This window comes from Mytilus galloprovincialis, chromosome 5, assembly GCF_965363235.1.
Source record: "Mytilus galloprovincialis chromosome 5, xbMytGall1.hap1.1, whole genome shotgun sequence".
In the NCBI taxonomy this organism is placed as follows: domain Eukaryota; kingdom Metazoa; phylum Mollusca; class Bivalvia; order Mytilida; family Mytilidae; genus Mytilus; species Mytilus galloprovincialis.
Genome location: NC_134842.1, coordinates 3,691,943 through 3,709,827, shown reverse-complemented (window position 1 = coordinate 3,709,827; position 17,885 = coordinate 3,691,943).

Below are 17,885 nucleotides of genomic sequence, written 5' to 3'. Positions count from 1 at the left end.
TGTGAATAATAGCGTCAAGTTTCAAGTCTGTTATAGCTGACTATGCGTTATGGACCTTGCTCATTGTTGAAGGTCGTACGGTGACCTATAGTTGTTAATGTCCGAGTCATTTTGGTCTCTTGTGGACAGTTGTCTCATTGGCAATCATATCACATCTTCTTTTTTATAGTGTCATTCCACTTTCTAGACTGAACTCTCTATTGAAAGCGTGTGAAGAAATACTACACTACAGATAGTCGATCTACGAAGTATGAAATAGTTGCCATGGTGATGGATATTGCTAACCATAGATTATTCAGACCCGTTTTTGAACATTCGGAGGAACTGCAAAAAAGTTAATTCTTCAATTTGAAGTTCACAAACAAGAGTATTGATGCTATAAATATAAGTAATATTCTTCATCATAAAAGAGTAAAAAGCAACATTCCTTCTTACTTTAAGGATCACTCTTCTCCTATAGTATCGTATTCCTACACCAACCCTGTTGCAAAAAGTGTTGCATATTCTAAATATTGATGACCTCAAAGCTAAAACACCTGATTGTGCCTGTTCACATTCCCATTTCGTTTATAATCCTGCCGGCCATGTAATTTCTGGAGACCTAAACATAGTCAATAACTACAAGGTGAGAAAACTTTTGTTCAAGGGTCCGAAATACAGAGAGTCACAGCCAATCAATTGGAAGCAGAACTTCAAACTACTAATAGATTCTGTTGAGGGTTATGCAAAGAACTGGGCAAACCGAGAAAAGGTTGAGGTTGACACTATTTCGGAGTGGGTAAAATCAGCGAGGTCTTTGATTCAAATAAGAGTAAGAAAGCTTAAAGGGTCAATGAGTACCAAAGCTCCTTCCATCTTCAAAGAGCCTCAGGTCATAGAGGAGTTGTCTTGCCTCCATGACAAATATGTTGTCGTTCCAGCTGACAAAGTCTCAAACAATATTATTTTTGTTTGCAAGAAACACTACATTGACTGCCTGATTAAGGAACTCTGGTTAATAATACATTTGGAAATCCTAAATATACACTAAGTACGCTTCCGAAGCAGGAGATCCTGGAAAACCACAAATCGGTTCTAATATCCGTCGATGTTAATCCAAAGGATGAAGACCATGATCTTCCATCCTTATATTCGATTCCTAAGCTTCACAAGAATCCTTATAAGGAAAGGTATATTGCGGTTCTTCCAAGTGATTAAACCCCTTTCTTAAGTTCTTACTGCCATACTTACTGCAGTCAAAGAAGGACTTCAGAAATATTCCGAAACGGAATATTTAAAAAGTGGTGTTAATCAGATGTGGATACTGAAAAATTCAAAAGAGTTATTGGTGAATTTACAATCTCAATCTTTAAATCTTTAAGCATTAAAACCTTTAATTTTTCAACTCTTTATACCACTGTTCCACATACTAAACTTAAAGTTCGGCAGAAAGAACTCGTCAGCTTATGTTTCTTTAACAAAAAGGGCACTAGACGTTTTAAATATCTAGTTTTGTGCAGAAATTCAGATTACTTTGTGAAAAATCATACAGAGTAAAGAAAAAAATACACCGAAAAGGATATCACTGCCATCCTGGACTTTTTAATTGACAACATATTTGTTGAATTTGGAGGTTTGGTCTTTCAACAGACTATTGGAATCCCAACGGATACCAATTGCGCTACTCTCTTTGCAGATTTGTTTTTGTATTCCAATGAAGCAGAATTTATGCAAGGGCTTGTACAGACAGGAGAAAAGAAATATGCCCAGTCTTTTAATTTCACCTTTCGGTATATTGGTGATGTACTGTCTCTTAATGATAATAGATTCAGTCTCACTTACATTTAATATATTCAAGTGAACTTGAAATCAAAGACACTACCGACACAGATAAATATGCTTCATATTTAGATCTCTTTCTCGAAATGACTACTGATGATAGGTTTAATACCAAAATTTATGACAAATGCGATGATTTTAATTTTCCTATAGTCAACTTTCCATTTCTGTGTAGCAACATCCCAGCGCCACCAGCATCTGGAGTATATGTGTCTCAACTGATACGTTACTCTATAGCTTGCTCAAAGTACGTTGACCTTGTTGAACGAGGAATACTTCTTTCTCAAAAGTTGCGAAGACAGGGCTATGAATCAATCAAATTAAGGTTTTCACTCAAGAAAGTTTACGGTCGCCATCATGAGGTGATTGGCCATTTTGACAAAAGTGTGTCAGAAATCATATCTGATATTCTTCCTCAGTCACAAGAACCTTCCATCATTACCGAACTGAACAAAGAAATAACACGACGGGTGTCGTATACGGTGCAGGAAATACTTACCCTTCCTGAGCACCTGATTTCACTCTCGGTTTTTAGTGGAGTTCGTGTGTTTCTTATTCATTATTTATAACTGTTGATGTAAATGTCCTTTGGTTTTTTGAGTCTTTGTTTACTCATTGGTTTTGATTGTAATTGTCTTTGACTATGAAAATATATCTTTTGCAAATAATAAAGATGTTAAATGGAAGAAGTAAGTCTGAATTACAACTTCTACTTGTGCCATGCTAAAACATTACGGTCGACAGAATGTAGGAGCATATTTATTAAACTCTTGATATAAATCAACATTTGTACAGATAATGTTTTTATAAGTAATTGTCAAAATTGAAATACCATAAACATGCATACGGGTTAAAAATATTGTATTGCTACTTTATCTGATATACCAAGAAAGATAACCAAACTTAATAAGTAAATTTTCCGGTCAAAATATTTTAGTGTGTTGTCTTTCTTTTAAGGTAAACTCATATTTATTTTATAGGACCATATTATAGGCCGTCTATAGCTACATTTGTATCTCGTAAAGGGTTCTTCATTATTGAGGGAATTACATTGACCTTTACTGATTATATCATAGGAATTTAAACTCTGGTGGATAATTGTATCATTTGCAATCATACCACATCTTTTTATTTTTATATTGATAAATGTGTATTAGGGTTTGAACTCTATATAATCAACAATATATCTGTAACTTACAAGTCAAATTCATCAATAACTCGCCAGTCATTACATATGTGTACGTAACTACTTCTGAGTTATGTGGGAATCAGCGAAAGTTTCAGATAGAAGAATCTTAAGAAAGCTCGGGTGTCTTCCTCCATTTTGGATTTTGAAGAAGCAGATAACTTTGGTCTAGATATTTGATGAAATGTGCAAATTTGGAGAGTTGTATGTAGTTTATGTAAAAGACTTTTGATATAAGAATAGAAAACTGTGTGTTTTTTTTCATAATGACAACTGTAATTTCTCGAAAGCACCTTGTTTGTGTTGGATAAGATTTTTTTTCCAACTTTGCAAAATAAGGGGAGATAACTCATTAATTTTTATATGAATATGAACCCTCCCTTATACAAATTCACTAGTAAATAAAATATAAAGCCCAAGGTTCATTAGGACCGGGATATGTAATAGTGCTATGTGAACATTAACCCTCCCTTACACAAACCCAATGGCGAAGAAGATAAAAAGCCACAAGAATCATCGGCGGGACTATGTTATAATGATATGTGAACATAAACTCTCCCTTACACGAAATCACTAGTAAATTAGGCAACAGGAATCATAAGGATGGGAATATGTTATAATGCGATGTGAATATGTACCCTCCCTTACAAAAGCTCAACAAGAAAAGATAAGGACGGGACTATGTTATAATGCTATGTTAATATGAATCCAGCTTGATACTACATCGCTAGTACATACATGTAAGCCACATGTAAGCCGCAAGTAGATATGTTACACGAGTTATGAATGTCTCCTTTGTTTTTTCAACCTCCTTTAACACTGTTAATTTTTAAATATAGCCAATATTAATTTTCAAGTTATATGGAGTGACCGGTACTTGGTGGAATATACGACTTTCCTAAATCAAGGCCAAAACGCTCTAATGGGACCACCGATGTATAGTATTGATTTTAATGACATCAGCACTATAAGATACATGATGGCGGAGGGAAGCTTGAGTGTTTAAAGCAGTACACCAACCTTCTGCAAAAAAAACCTTGAAATCCAAGACAATGAAAATTAGAGTAGATACCACTTGCCGGTTCAAACATATAATTTTAGCGTTATCTAGCAATTTGAAAAGTATAATCAATGCTTTTGGTGCTTTAGAAAGCAACGTAGTATGCTTCGAAACACTGATATTTGAAGAGAATACTGAGAAATTATGTTGTAAAATGATACAGTTTCTAAACAGCTCATTTATCTATAATGTATATGCACCATAAAAGAGGGACGAAAAATACCAGAGGGACAGTCAAACTAATTAATCGAAAATAAACTGACAAACAATAGAACACATGACACAACATAGAAAACTAAAGAATAAGCAACAGAAACCCCACCAAAAACTAGGGTTGATCTCAGGTGCTCAAGAAGGATAAGCTGATCCTGCTCCACATTTGGCACCCGTCGTGTTGCTTATGTGATAACAAAGCCGGTAAATAGTCTGAGTCGGTAGTTCACATTCATGATAGGGATTGAAGTTACGACATAAGGAACATATCCGATATCATTTGTGAAACGGTTATTCAATAACGGTCAATCAACTGGTGATGGAGTACGTAAATTTTGCGAAGGGATGATTTCAACTTCACCATTTGGAACTCTTGGTTGAATAGCTTCTTTGCACATATAAATGTATATATAAATTAAGAAAAAAACCAAAAAAACCCCACCCCCCAAAAAAAACAACCCCGAAACTGTGCTAGCTATCTTCTATGGTATGACCCAATGAAGTTGAGTTGCTACAATGTTTCAAGGCTAATCCGAATGAGGCTTTCTTATATCCCCTCATTTGAACTTATTTGAACTCTGGTGGACAGTTGTCACATTTACTATCCGTCCCGTTTTCCAGAATGTCACCTACCGAATTAATCGTACTAGCGGTATTATACCAACATGAGAAAGAAGACGGTTCAACATATGGAGCATGAACTGCTTACACGTCCGGAGCATCTAAGATCTAAGTTTTTAGTAATATTCGTCTTACTGGGTCTTTAGTATTTTTATATTTTTTATGTTGTGTTTAATGTTCAATTGTTTTTTCTGCTGCTTGCTTTTTCTTCTTTAGAAATGGTTCCCTTACATACCAATAGAAACGAATATTTATGTGATTATTGTCAACAACGGCCGTAATAGAATCCCGGATGAATGCATTAAGATAGATTTTTTAAAAATATTGATATTTATAAAGAAAAAAAGTATTTCCGGTAAAAAAAATACTCAATTGGTATTGTCATTCATTATCGTTGTCGATGAGATTTTCTCTATCGTCGCTTTCTTGTACAGTGTAGTTATCTTCCATGCTCGTTGATCGATAGTACCGAAGGGTTCTGTCATTATGAAGAGGAGTATCTTCATGATTATGACGAGTTTCGTTGCTATTTAGGATACGATTGTCCACTGTCGGTTCCTGTGGCGTCTTCTGACCATCAGTGTTCAATTGCCCACGGTTGCTTCCCCCCACTGAGTCTCTTGTTTTATTTTTAAATTGGCATCTAGCCCAGCAACACCATATTCCAAAACATTTTGAACAGCAATTTATGTCATTGTTAGAGTCACTGTCGTTGTTTTTAAGGCTGATGGTATTGTCCTTGATATCCTGTTCATGATCCTTCATTGGTGAACCTTTATCTTTCTCAAAACATTTCAATACTAAGGTGGGGGTAACAATTATTATCATAAATTCGATAATATTTGTAAGTTTTGTTGTAGAATCAAAAACATTGCTTTGCAGTAAAATAACCAGGGAGACCATAAAAAACATGACTGTTATCACTATTTTAAGAATAACAAAAAAGAAATGTTCCCTTAATGCATATAAATGATCTATAACATAGTCGAACTGCTTCTCCGATATAAAACGCTGGTTTTTACTGTCTTTTGTTGCAGCAGAAGCATCCTTTGATTTAACTGTTTTCGTTTCATTAGGATAGGCCGTTGATACTTCATTACTATCCTTACTTGCATCTTGTGTCTCGGTGGATTCTTTTTGCTCAAACATTATTTTTAATACAATGGCATATTTTTCTACAAATGCAGTTATAAATAAACCAAGATAGCCAGCACATGTGAATACAACTATCACTATACGTAAAAGGTGATCATAATTCGTTATTGCTATAAAAACAATATACATTACAGAACGTTCTACGAAAATAATCAAGCTCATGTCTAAATATAACAGAAAAATACAAAATATTTCCAATGAAATTAAAACTGCATGTATCAAAAAAGTCTTCAGTTTCCCTAATTTTGTTTCTTTCATATCCTCGGATACTGTTTCTTCAGTGTTCCCCAATTTTGTTTCTTTCATATCCCTTGATACTGTTTCTTTCGTGTTTCCTAATTTTGTTTCTTTAGTACCCTCTGGATCTCTTTCCCTAGTGCTCCCTGATTCCGGTTCTTTCGTTTTCTCTAAAGGTGTTGGTTCAGGATCCCCTGTTTTTTTAGAAGGAATCCAACCTCTGATTCGGTTGAAAACGGGGAATAACATGAACCAAATTGTTGGAAACGCGCACATTGGTACAATGAGAAGTACATTTATAATGAAGATTAGAAATCGATCAAAATGCCATAAACGATCACTTCCCGATTTTCCCCAAATATACTCCCAGAATGTTTTAGATAATAATAAATTGAACCTCATAATAAATTTAGAATAGAATTTGAATTTCAAGACTTCACTAATAAATGTCTGTTTATTGGCCTCCTGATTGGTTTGTTCATTTGGTTTGTCATTGTTATTCTGAACAGCGGTTTGGTCTGTTTTAATATTCGATGTCTCGTTATTATGTTGATTAGTGAATGCCCTTGTTTTGGTATCTATTTTGTCGTTTTTAAGTTGACCATCTTTAGGATTGGCGTTTTCTGTGACCTTTCTGTCTTCTCTGTCTTTATTATCTGCGTTCTTAATTTCCTTTATAATATCGTCTACATTTTTACCACATTTTTCACCTAAATTGATAAATATTAAGAAATCTGAATGCTCAGAAAAACAGTAAGTAGCATAGGCTTTTGCAGCAACTGTCAATGGTAAGTAGACTAAACAAGTTAGACACATTTGGGTTAGGAAGTCGACATGAAATACGGGTAAACCAAGTTTATAAATGGTATCGAAATCTGTGAGCTCCTCTTCGTCAAATTTATATTCTAGAACCATCGGAACAATTGTCATAAAAAGGTAGACAAGAAAGTACAAAATTGTTAATCTGAATAACGGAACAAACTTTAGTTTTTTCATAAAATGCTCTTGATTATCAGCTGATGATATTAGATTTGTCGGAAAGAAATACTTCAGCATAATTCTTCTATATCCAAACGGCGAATCTTCCTGTTTATAATCTGTCAATTTCATTCCCGATTCCGATTTCACATGCTCCAGGTGATTTCTTATATTTGCATTTTCAATTATTTTATTAAGTAAAGGATAATACAATGCAATGAAGAAGCAGAATAAAGGAATCAATATTGTAGCTGTTGTATCAGATTTCTCGCTATAATTTTTGTCGACATCTGGTGCTACACAGAGTAAATCATACCCTATCCAAACAGTAGTTATAGCAAAAAATGAAGTCTTCCAATCTTGATTGTCGAAATAGCGGTTGCACAACAAAGAACCACTTTTGTTGGAGAATACATCGAACCACAAACGATCTCTTACTTTATTCACAGCACCATCCCCTATTGTACAGCAGGTTGAATCCATAGCCTCAAGGTCAAGTCTGATTCTGGATTCACCGTAGTAGGTTATATGAAATGAAGCATAATCAAGATCTATTGGCAGGTTCACGTACCATAGATTTTCTGTGAGTGTCCATTGCCATTCGCGTATCTGATTTTGTTTCTTTTGATCAGCAGGTAGAAGTGTTAGGTTTTTTGTATATAACGTAATATATATCAGCATTGACTTGCGCTTGTGTAGAAATTTTTCTAGAGTTTTCTGTGCAGTTATTACAGAGTCCGCACTGAAGACAAATGTACAATTGTCGGGACAAACACTTGCATCATAAGGTTTGGTATTTGGTGTTTCTAAACTGTTTGTTGTCGTTTGGTTCGTGGTAATGAATGGCGCTCCATTTACCACACGTGTTGTAAAAAGAAATACAAATACTATCAATGTGAATTTCGACATCTGAAATTTAAAAGAAAACAAGATACATGTATGTTATAAATTCAACGGATGTCTGATTATCTTTCTTGTAGATTTTTGAACTGACATCGAATCAAATGAGGGGCGAAATATACTAGAGGGACAGTCAAACTCGTAGATTTAAAATTACTGAAAACGGCATGACTAAAAAATAAAAAGATAAACAGCCAAATAATAGTACACAAGACACAACGTAGAAAACTGAAGCAACATGAACCCCATCAAAATTCGAGGGACAATTTCAGGTGCTCAGGAAAGGGTAAGCATATCCTGATCTACATGCGGCACCCGTAAATTAAGAGTGAAATTCTTTTATCAGTAATCTTAATGGAATTAACTACGTAAACTGAAGCAATTTATGGTATGATGCGTGGAATCGAAAGTCTGCATACTACAATATTCGCACGTTAAACGTAACGGTTTTACACCTTATTTTTACACCAATTATAAAATAGAAACATTCAATTCTTATAATTGTTTCGACAATGAACTAACTAGTCAAATCAATTCTACTGATTGTTTCCCTATGCATTGTTTGCACAATTGCATGCACAGTATAAATAAAGGCAACAGTAGTATACCGCTGTTCAAAACTCATAAATCCATGGACAAAAAACAAAATCGGGGTAACAAACTAAAACCGAGGGAAACGCATTAAATATAAGAGGAGAACAACGACATAACACCGAAACGTAACACACACAGAAACGGACCAAGCATCAGACAAAACACCACGAGAATAACAAATATAACATGAAAACCAAATACATGAATTTGGGATAGACAAGTACCGTGCCACGTCTTATCTCAATATCTCAAAAATAAGAGAAAACACAAACGACTCAACGTTAAAATGCAACACACACATAAACGAACAATAATATAACAATGGCCATCGTCCTGACTTGGTACAGGACACTTTTAAAGGGGAATAAAAGTGGTGGGTTGAACCTGGTTTTGTGGCATGCCAAACCGCCTTCAATGGCAAAGTTAAATATAACATTGAAATGACAACATAATATTACAGGACTACAATACAAATAAATAGGAGAACATATTAGACAAAGAAAAACATGATTAATAGATAACAAAAAGCATCAGGTTTAAAATTCAATACGCCAAAAACGCGCCTTGTCCACACAGGACTTACAAGTGACGCCCAGATATAAAAAATCGAAAGTGAAAAAAGTACAAAGTTGTACAGCACTGGAGATCAAAAGTTGAAAAGGTTTCGCCAAATACGGCATTGTTTTTATGCCCGGGATAAGAACATTCTTATAAAAGGATGCATTTTAAACGAGAATGAAATGTAACTTTAAATAAGGCTGCGGTTATGGTACTAAATTAAACTTCTGTTTTTAATATTTTTATTTTATACATGCGTTATTTCCTGTGCAATTTTGTTTGTTTATAAACTTTTAGGTTGATAGCTAGAGCTTTGTGGTTGATAGGGAGAAAATTGTGGTAGTTAGAGGGAAATTATAATTAAGAGACCAGCAAAATCATTTATACGTGTGATATCTATGATGAATTTGTTTCCGCAAAAACGAGCAAATAAGACAACATGATTTAAACCATTTATAGAGTTTTCACAGTTTTAGCTCGATCTAGTCAGTTTTATCATTGTAAATAGAAAAAAGAAGATTTGGTACGATTGCGAATGAGACAACTATCCACACGAGACCAAATAAGAACAGAACTTAACAACTATAGGTCACCGCTCAATGACAATGTTAAACAATTCTACCGAAAAAACTAACGGCCTAATTTATGTTAAATAATATTAAAGCAACTCTTCCTAATCTAAACAAAAATATTATACTTGTATTGTATCACGTATCTTTTCGAATACTAAACAATTTTACTAACTTTCAACGTGATTGCTGACGATTTGAGATAATTTGTATGATTTGATAAGTATATTTATGTGATTTATGAGATAGGTATTTCTACGAATTTAATCTCATGTCTTAACCAAACGCGTTATCATTACATTTATTCATAATTAAATAAATGCACCCTCACTATCGTGTTCGCTGAATGCACATAATTCAAAGATCAACACTAAACGAACCGTTATCTATTAAAGTTCAACAATTATACCCACCCATTATAAAAGTCACTCTTCCCCAAATCACACTTGATCAGTGGGGCAGTTTTGAGATAATTGACGAATTGGCAAAAATCTTTAGTACGTGAACAAATGGAACAAAAATTATTTAGCCATTGCATTAATACTTAATTCATAAATATATGATTTTTTTTATTTGTTTCCATACTGTTTTTCTTTGTCATCTTTTCCGACAGATGTAGGACTTTTCTAAAACCTCTAAAAAAATTCTTAGAAAAGGTTAGCAGACGCATGAAATTCTATAGTTTTAAAATCTTCTGCACCATTAAGTTAATTAAAAATCGCTTTCGTTGTAAAAGATGTGAAAATCGCAATAACCCGTTCTCTCTGTAAATATAATTGGTATTTGTTTTATTGTGATCATATATCATGACATTAGATGCCACTGTCATAAAAGTTAGAGGATTATCTAGTTATACAACCAGGTTAAACCCGACATTTTCTACATAAGAAAATACATGTACCTATAGTTATCAAAGGTACCAGGATTATAATTTAATACGTCTAAATATATTTAACTTTACGACGGAAATACTCCATTGGTTATACATGGTTAACGCCATAATTTATCAATGCTCGTTGTTTGATTGATTGATTGATTGTGTTGATCACCCATTCCAGTACCGTTGGCTTTATCATGGCGTTCAGATTGTATCAGCGGAGGACGTCCAATGTAGGGTATTTGCATATGCTTAGTGAACACATTTTAAGTCGATGCTATTCCAAAGATTTTCCAATCAAAATATGACTGCCATACATCTCCGCAATCTCTGATGTCGCCACTGAGTAAGCAAATGTCAAACAACCAATTAAAGGAATCAATAAACAATATATTTTCTTGAAAAAAGTTACTCACTTTATATGCACGTCTGTCTCCTTGAGGTTTACAATAAATTTAATTATATAACATGTTCATTTATATCACGTAATGAAAACAAAGTTTAAGGTACAGATAAAGTAAGATAGATATTTCTACGAATTTTAACTCCCTTTTCAATGAAACATGCATGTTATCTTTTTTTTAAATCATAATTAAACATATGCATCATGAATGTTATTTTTGCTGAATGCACATAATTCAAAGATCATAACTAGAAATAGCTCCTATCTCTTATTTGGGTCCCCAATACGCTTAACTTTTATACTTTCATAGCTTTCTAACTATTTTGATTTTAGCGTCACTGATTTTGTAGTCGAAACGGCCATGTGACGTATCAATTACCTTTTATAACTATTTACACAACTGGGTCAATGACACTGCTGGTGGCCGTTTCGTCCCCAAGGGTACCACCAACCCAACTGTCAGCAATAAAAAAATAGCCGTGCTGACCACCCCAACTGTCAGCAATAAAAAAATAGCCGTGCTGATAAGTGTTTTTTAGGACACAACGTGCGTCCGGTATATAAAGTTGTTAAGACTTTTATCTATGACTATTAGTTAATGTATACATTCTGCTTATTATGTCACGATAATACTGCATTTGGATAATCTAAAGTTTTACAGTGGGAACATTGTATAAACGTTACTTCTATTAAGAAACGTGACTGGCCATTCTTAATTTTGGATTTAAAACAAAGAGAGAGAATATACAAACAGGGCAAACAAAATAGTAATACCAATAAAACAAACACCTATATGACCACGATAAACACGACGAAAGGACAAGCAACATATATATCAAAACTTTACACGAATGACTTAAGACCAAATACCATAGATTTGACATAAACCGGGACAGGAACAAAAGCAGATCTTGATGCACACGTGATATCAATCTGGCTAACTGCCCAAGCAAGTAACAATCCTACGACAAATCACTTTCAGTAATGTTGGTATTGTGATTTGTGGTGTTGTGTTGTTGTTTTGTGAACATGCCTAGTTAATGTCTTTGATTGATTGAGCACTTTTAACAAAATCCTTCATATGTATCAGAGCTTTTTGTTGTTTTCCTTGTTTGATCATGCGCCTATTTTGTTATTTTTTTGTATATGTATGTCTAACTAACTTTTTTTCTGTATATGTATATGCAACTCTCTGTCTATTTCCTTTTATGCATTACTACATGTTTTCTTATTTTATGTTTTCTCATTTTCACCTGTTTTTTTTATTACTTTCATTGTTGTTTACGAACGTGTAAATCCATAAATATGCAACATTAACTCAATCTACAAAAACGAATGTTTCTACCTATTGGATAGTATTGTGTATGGCTATGATAAGAATTTTTAGTTCGTATCCGGACCATTTTTATTAATTTAAATATTTTATGTGTATCTATTTTGTGGCTTCATGTTGTTGTTTAGTGTATCCGATTTTTTCTATTTTTTCGTTCTTGTATGTAGTCTCGTTTTAAAACTGTAACATTTTGTAAGGGTGTCTGTTTCCTTACATTGTACTGTGTTGATTGATGCATGGTTTGTTATATTTATATTTTAGATGTGCACCTGTTATTTTCTTTATTTACTTTATTTGAATATGAACCGGGTTGGTTATTTTCTGTTTTTGCATATGTACCGGGTTTGTATTTCGCTTTTTTGTTTGTGTACCTAGTATGCTGTTCATTTGCATGTGTACCGGGGGTGCATTTTTCCTGATTTTCATGCGACCTGGATCATTATTTGCTTTATTTACATGTGTATGAACCGAAAAGAAAAAGAAAGTTTAGCCAATGTCTTACAGGAAACAGAACTTTCAAGAGGGAGATAAATGTAAAAAACCAATACCCGTATGTCCATGCCAGTACCTGCATGTAAGTACTGGCTACTAGGCTAATGACTGGGATTATCAGGTAGTGTTAATAGCTTTTTATACATAGCATATACGTAATATATTTTACTACTTATTTCATAATGAAACTTTATGTGTGTGAATTTTTTCATTACAGCGGGATCAGAATTTTATACATTTTTAATGGAATGATTATTGAATTATTGCCCTTTATCTATAGATATGTTATATTTTGTAACGTGCTGTGTTTTTTTTCTAGTGGTTTAAATACATTTCTGCTGGTCGATCTGAACATTTAATAAAACAAATGTGACTTGGAATAATTGGCAATGAGCTAACTATCAGAATAAGTTTTGCCGAAATTGTAGCCACGTACGAATCTCATCAACATGCAAACCACATTTTAACTGGTTTCATAGTTAGTATTTCCCGCTAATCCAATGAACTCCGATATGAGCCAGAACGGATGTGTTGTTATGCAATGAATGCATTACTTACAATTTAAAACTAGACGTTGTTAGTCTTGAATGTCGTTTAATACATTTTAGTTCATTTATAAGTTTTGGAGTTCAGTAAAACCTCAACTTTCACTGAACTAGTATACATTTTTAAGGGCAAGCATAATCCTGCCTCCATTTGCTAGATTTCGTGTTGTGTTCCGGCTGTTTTCAGCTCTTTGGTCGGGCTGTTGTCTCTTTAATATTGTCGCTAATGAATTGAAATAATGATCTAAGTCGGCGTAAACATGGTTCAAATGAATCAAAAGTTACTCATAGACCGGTTTTAACATGAGATGCTTAATTTTTTTTTATTTTGTATTTTGTACACCATTATTTTCTGCATTTTTGTGAAGAAGATTATTCATTTGTATCTTTGAATTCGACAATAATACAATACTAGTTCATTGTAGACAGGAAATTTCATTTCAATAAAATCTTTTGTTCTACTCTAAGACAGTCCCTGTATCTTTAGTTCATCATTCACCAGCTTTAATACCTGGGTTAAGTAAATACATATGTTAATGTATATGTAGGTCTTAAAAAATAATTTGAATTATTGCCCTTTATACATGATAAATACGATAAGATTTGTCAATAAAGTTAAAATTTGTTGAAAACATTACGTTCAAATACATTAGTCTCAAGTGTTGTCTTTCGGATGAAACCGAGATTGTTTCTTGAATAAGCATCTGCATACTAAACTATGAATTGATATTATTTTATGAAAGAAAAATTTATAAAGAACGTTTGTTTATTCATAGACAGGGATGTCAAAGGCATACAAATAAACCCTGTAGCAACAAAAAAATATAAGCTTAAGCATCACAGTTGAAAATCATCTTGTTTTAATATAATAGAAGGCTTTTGATTACACTGCATATATTTGTAAAAAAGGCAACAGTAGTATACCGCTGTTCGTAATTCATAAATCGATTGAGAAAAAAACAAATCCGGGTTACAAACTAAAACTGAGGAAACACATCAAATATAAGAGGAGAACAACGACACAACAGAAACACTAAAATGCAACACACACAGAAACGAACTATATTATAACAAGGGCCATTTTCCTGACTTGGTCCAGGACATTTTAAGAAATGTATTCTACTGCAGAACGATGTTTTTGAAATGTATAGACAGATTCGTAAGTATCTTCACTTTAGATATACATGATATGATATCAAAACATCCAACTCACAAGATTTTTTTACGATATATCTGTTAGATTAATGTGTGTGTGTGTGTTATGTAATATTATAGTTACTCAGAATCAGAATGGCATTTTGATATATTGCACCATACAGAAATGCTTTAAAAGTAAACTGAAACAGTAACATTATTAACCGCAGAGTTACACCCCGGTACCATATGTATAGAACTATAACTCATCATTAACTTGGAATCACAATTAAGGAATGACTGTACCATTTTTTCTGTCTAAAAAGGAATAACATAAAAAATGTGGTGCACACTGAATAACAGGCGTAGCGTATCATTTTAAAGTGTGCACCACATTTTTTATGTTATTTCGGATAGACAGAAAAGATATTACAGTCATTTCTTATGATTTATTGATTAGTTCCATTTTAAACTGGAGTAAATGTCATGAAAAAATGTTGATGATGTCACGGTCACATTAATAAATTTTGTCTATGAGCTGATAGACAAAACAACGTCGGCCAATTAGAAGACGCGTTACATCCACAATTAAATCATTAACTATTAAAGTTACACCTCATTACAATCTTAAAAAAATCATATGAACAATCATTAAAAGAAAATTATTAGTGACTCACAGTGTAATAATGAATAAGTATAGATTCTGTAATTTCATAAAGTTTTTATACGTATAGGGTTGTTTTATGATGAGTATTTTGTAGACGACACGCGTTTCTTGCGCAAATACACAATTTTAATCAGGGTACCTATGACGAGTTTATATGTGATGTATCAAAAAGAAACTATTTACATTTTCCAATTGTTTGATGCAATATAACTGACTATCTTTAATCACTGGATGAAATATTTGAACAACAGAAACTCAAAAAAGCTGTTTTGATTAGTTTCTGTTGCCTGAATTATATTCTGCAAAAAGTTTTATGAATAGTTGTTCGTCAGAAAGACAACGACAAAAGTACAATTATATGCTCATTTGTTTTAAAAATTAAAGTAAGTAAGTAACCGAACGTCAAGGAATGCTCAAAACGATACTGAACGCATATGTTATATGTGGTGTGGTAAACCAGGTTAAAGTGTCTGTTTTACATAACAAAATGTCTGCATCAAGTCAGGGATATGACAGTGATTGTGTGTTCGTTTGATGTGTTTCATCTTTTGATTGTGCCTTTTGATGGGGGACTCTCCGTATTGAATTTTCCTCGGAGGTCAGTATGCTTGTGATTTTACTTTTTTGTATTAATTAACAAGCTTAAAAGTGAATGTCAAGGACGCATTATATTGGGGAAAACAATTCAATAGTTTGAACAATACTAGTGATATCATTCAGAATTATTGATAGAGGGTACATCCCGGAAGTAATAACTACATATGTACTTATAATGTCAAGAGAGGACATCCTTTTCTAGTTCTATTATATAAACAATAGTCAATTATCAGGTACACTTTACTGGGAACAATATAAAAATTAAAAATAGAACGACCATGTAACAATTTAACACCAACTAAATTGATAAAAAACAGAATCGAAATAGATACGACATATCCGAGTGTGTTTGAGGCGCCAACAATTTTCTTGTTAAAGTGGATGCTCTTCAACTTTGTGCTTGTTTGGCTTTATTACTATTTTGATCTGAGCGTCACTGATGAGTCTTATGTAGACGAAACGCGCATCTGTCGTGTTAAATTATAATCCAGGTACCTTTGATACCTATTTACACCACTTAGTCGATGCCACTGCTGGTGGACGTTTCGTCCCCGAGGGTATCACAAGCCCAGTAGTCAGCACTTCGGTGTTGACATGAATATCAATTATATGGTCGTTTTTATAAACTCCCTGTTACAAAACTTTGAAGTTTTCGAAACACTAAGGATTTTCTTATCCAAGGAATAGATTACCTTAAATATTTGGTATCCCTTTTTTTGAATTTTGGGTCCTCAATGCTCTTTAACTTTGTATAGTCCTGGTAACTATTGATATACTTTGATGAAAGATACCGAAGGGACATTCGAACTCGTGATTACAAAAGAAACTGATAAAGGTTCAACAGACAAACAACAGTAGATCAAGAAGACAAAAACATAAAGATTGAGCAATACAAAATCCACTAAAGGTTTTAAGGTTTGCTCTGGCACATACCAATATGAACGGACTTCATGATGTCAATACTAAACAAATAATCAGGTTGATATTTTTGCAGAATTTCTTCTTTTGTAATAGCATAAACAGTACCAATTCCAATCATTAACTTTTCCAAGTGCTTTCAGAGGCAACAGCTATGACATAGATGTTTAAATGTTAAAGGGCAATAAGGAAGTCACACTTAATTATGTCAATACATATGTTTGATTAGCCTGGTTTCGGTTCTTTCTGTGGAATAAAAAGATTATTGTCGATTTTTTAACCTGATAATTTATTTGTATGTAAACAAAATGTAATCGTTTGAAGTTGGAGTGATCAAAATAAAGTAATTACTTATAATGTGATTTTGCAATTAGTGCATAAGTGGAAAATGGTACATAAATAAAGACAAAAGTAGTATATACCGGTGTTAAAAATTCATAAATCGATTGAGAGATAAGAAATGCATGGTGCGAACTAAAATAAAGGAGAAACTTCACATATAACAGTAAACCAAATAACAGCATGAACACTGATGTGCAACAAAAATAAACGCCAACATACATAGAAACGAACAATTGGGTAACTGCCAAATTCTTGACATGGTACAGGACATTAAAAAAAAAGTGGTGGTTTGAACTTGGTTTTGAAATGTTTATGTTTCAAATTCCTTTTGTATTTCCTGCATACATCTAATTTAGCGTAAACCTTTAATTTTTACTGGTGAATATATCCCTTTTTTACATATTGTAGTTTGCAATAACTTGTATCCTTTAACTCCGAGACACAGTTCTTTATCTGTAACAGAATGTATGACGAACATCTGTTTTAAGGGATTCTACTCGAGTGTCATGCTGATACATACATTTGATATTATCTTGATGCATTGAGGAAAAACGGTATATGAGTATAAATATTCATCGGACTGACAGGTAGACAGACAGATAGACTAACGGACATACCGACTCACGGAAACAATTGCCCGATCACCTTTTATAATAAACACGCGAACAACCAGAAAAAAAAAAAAACC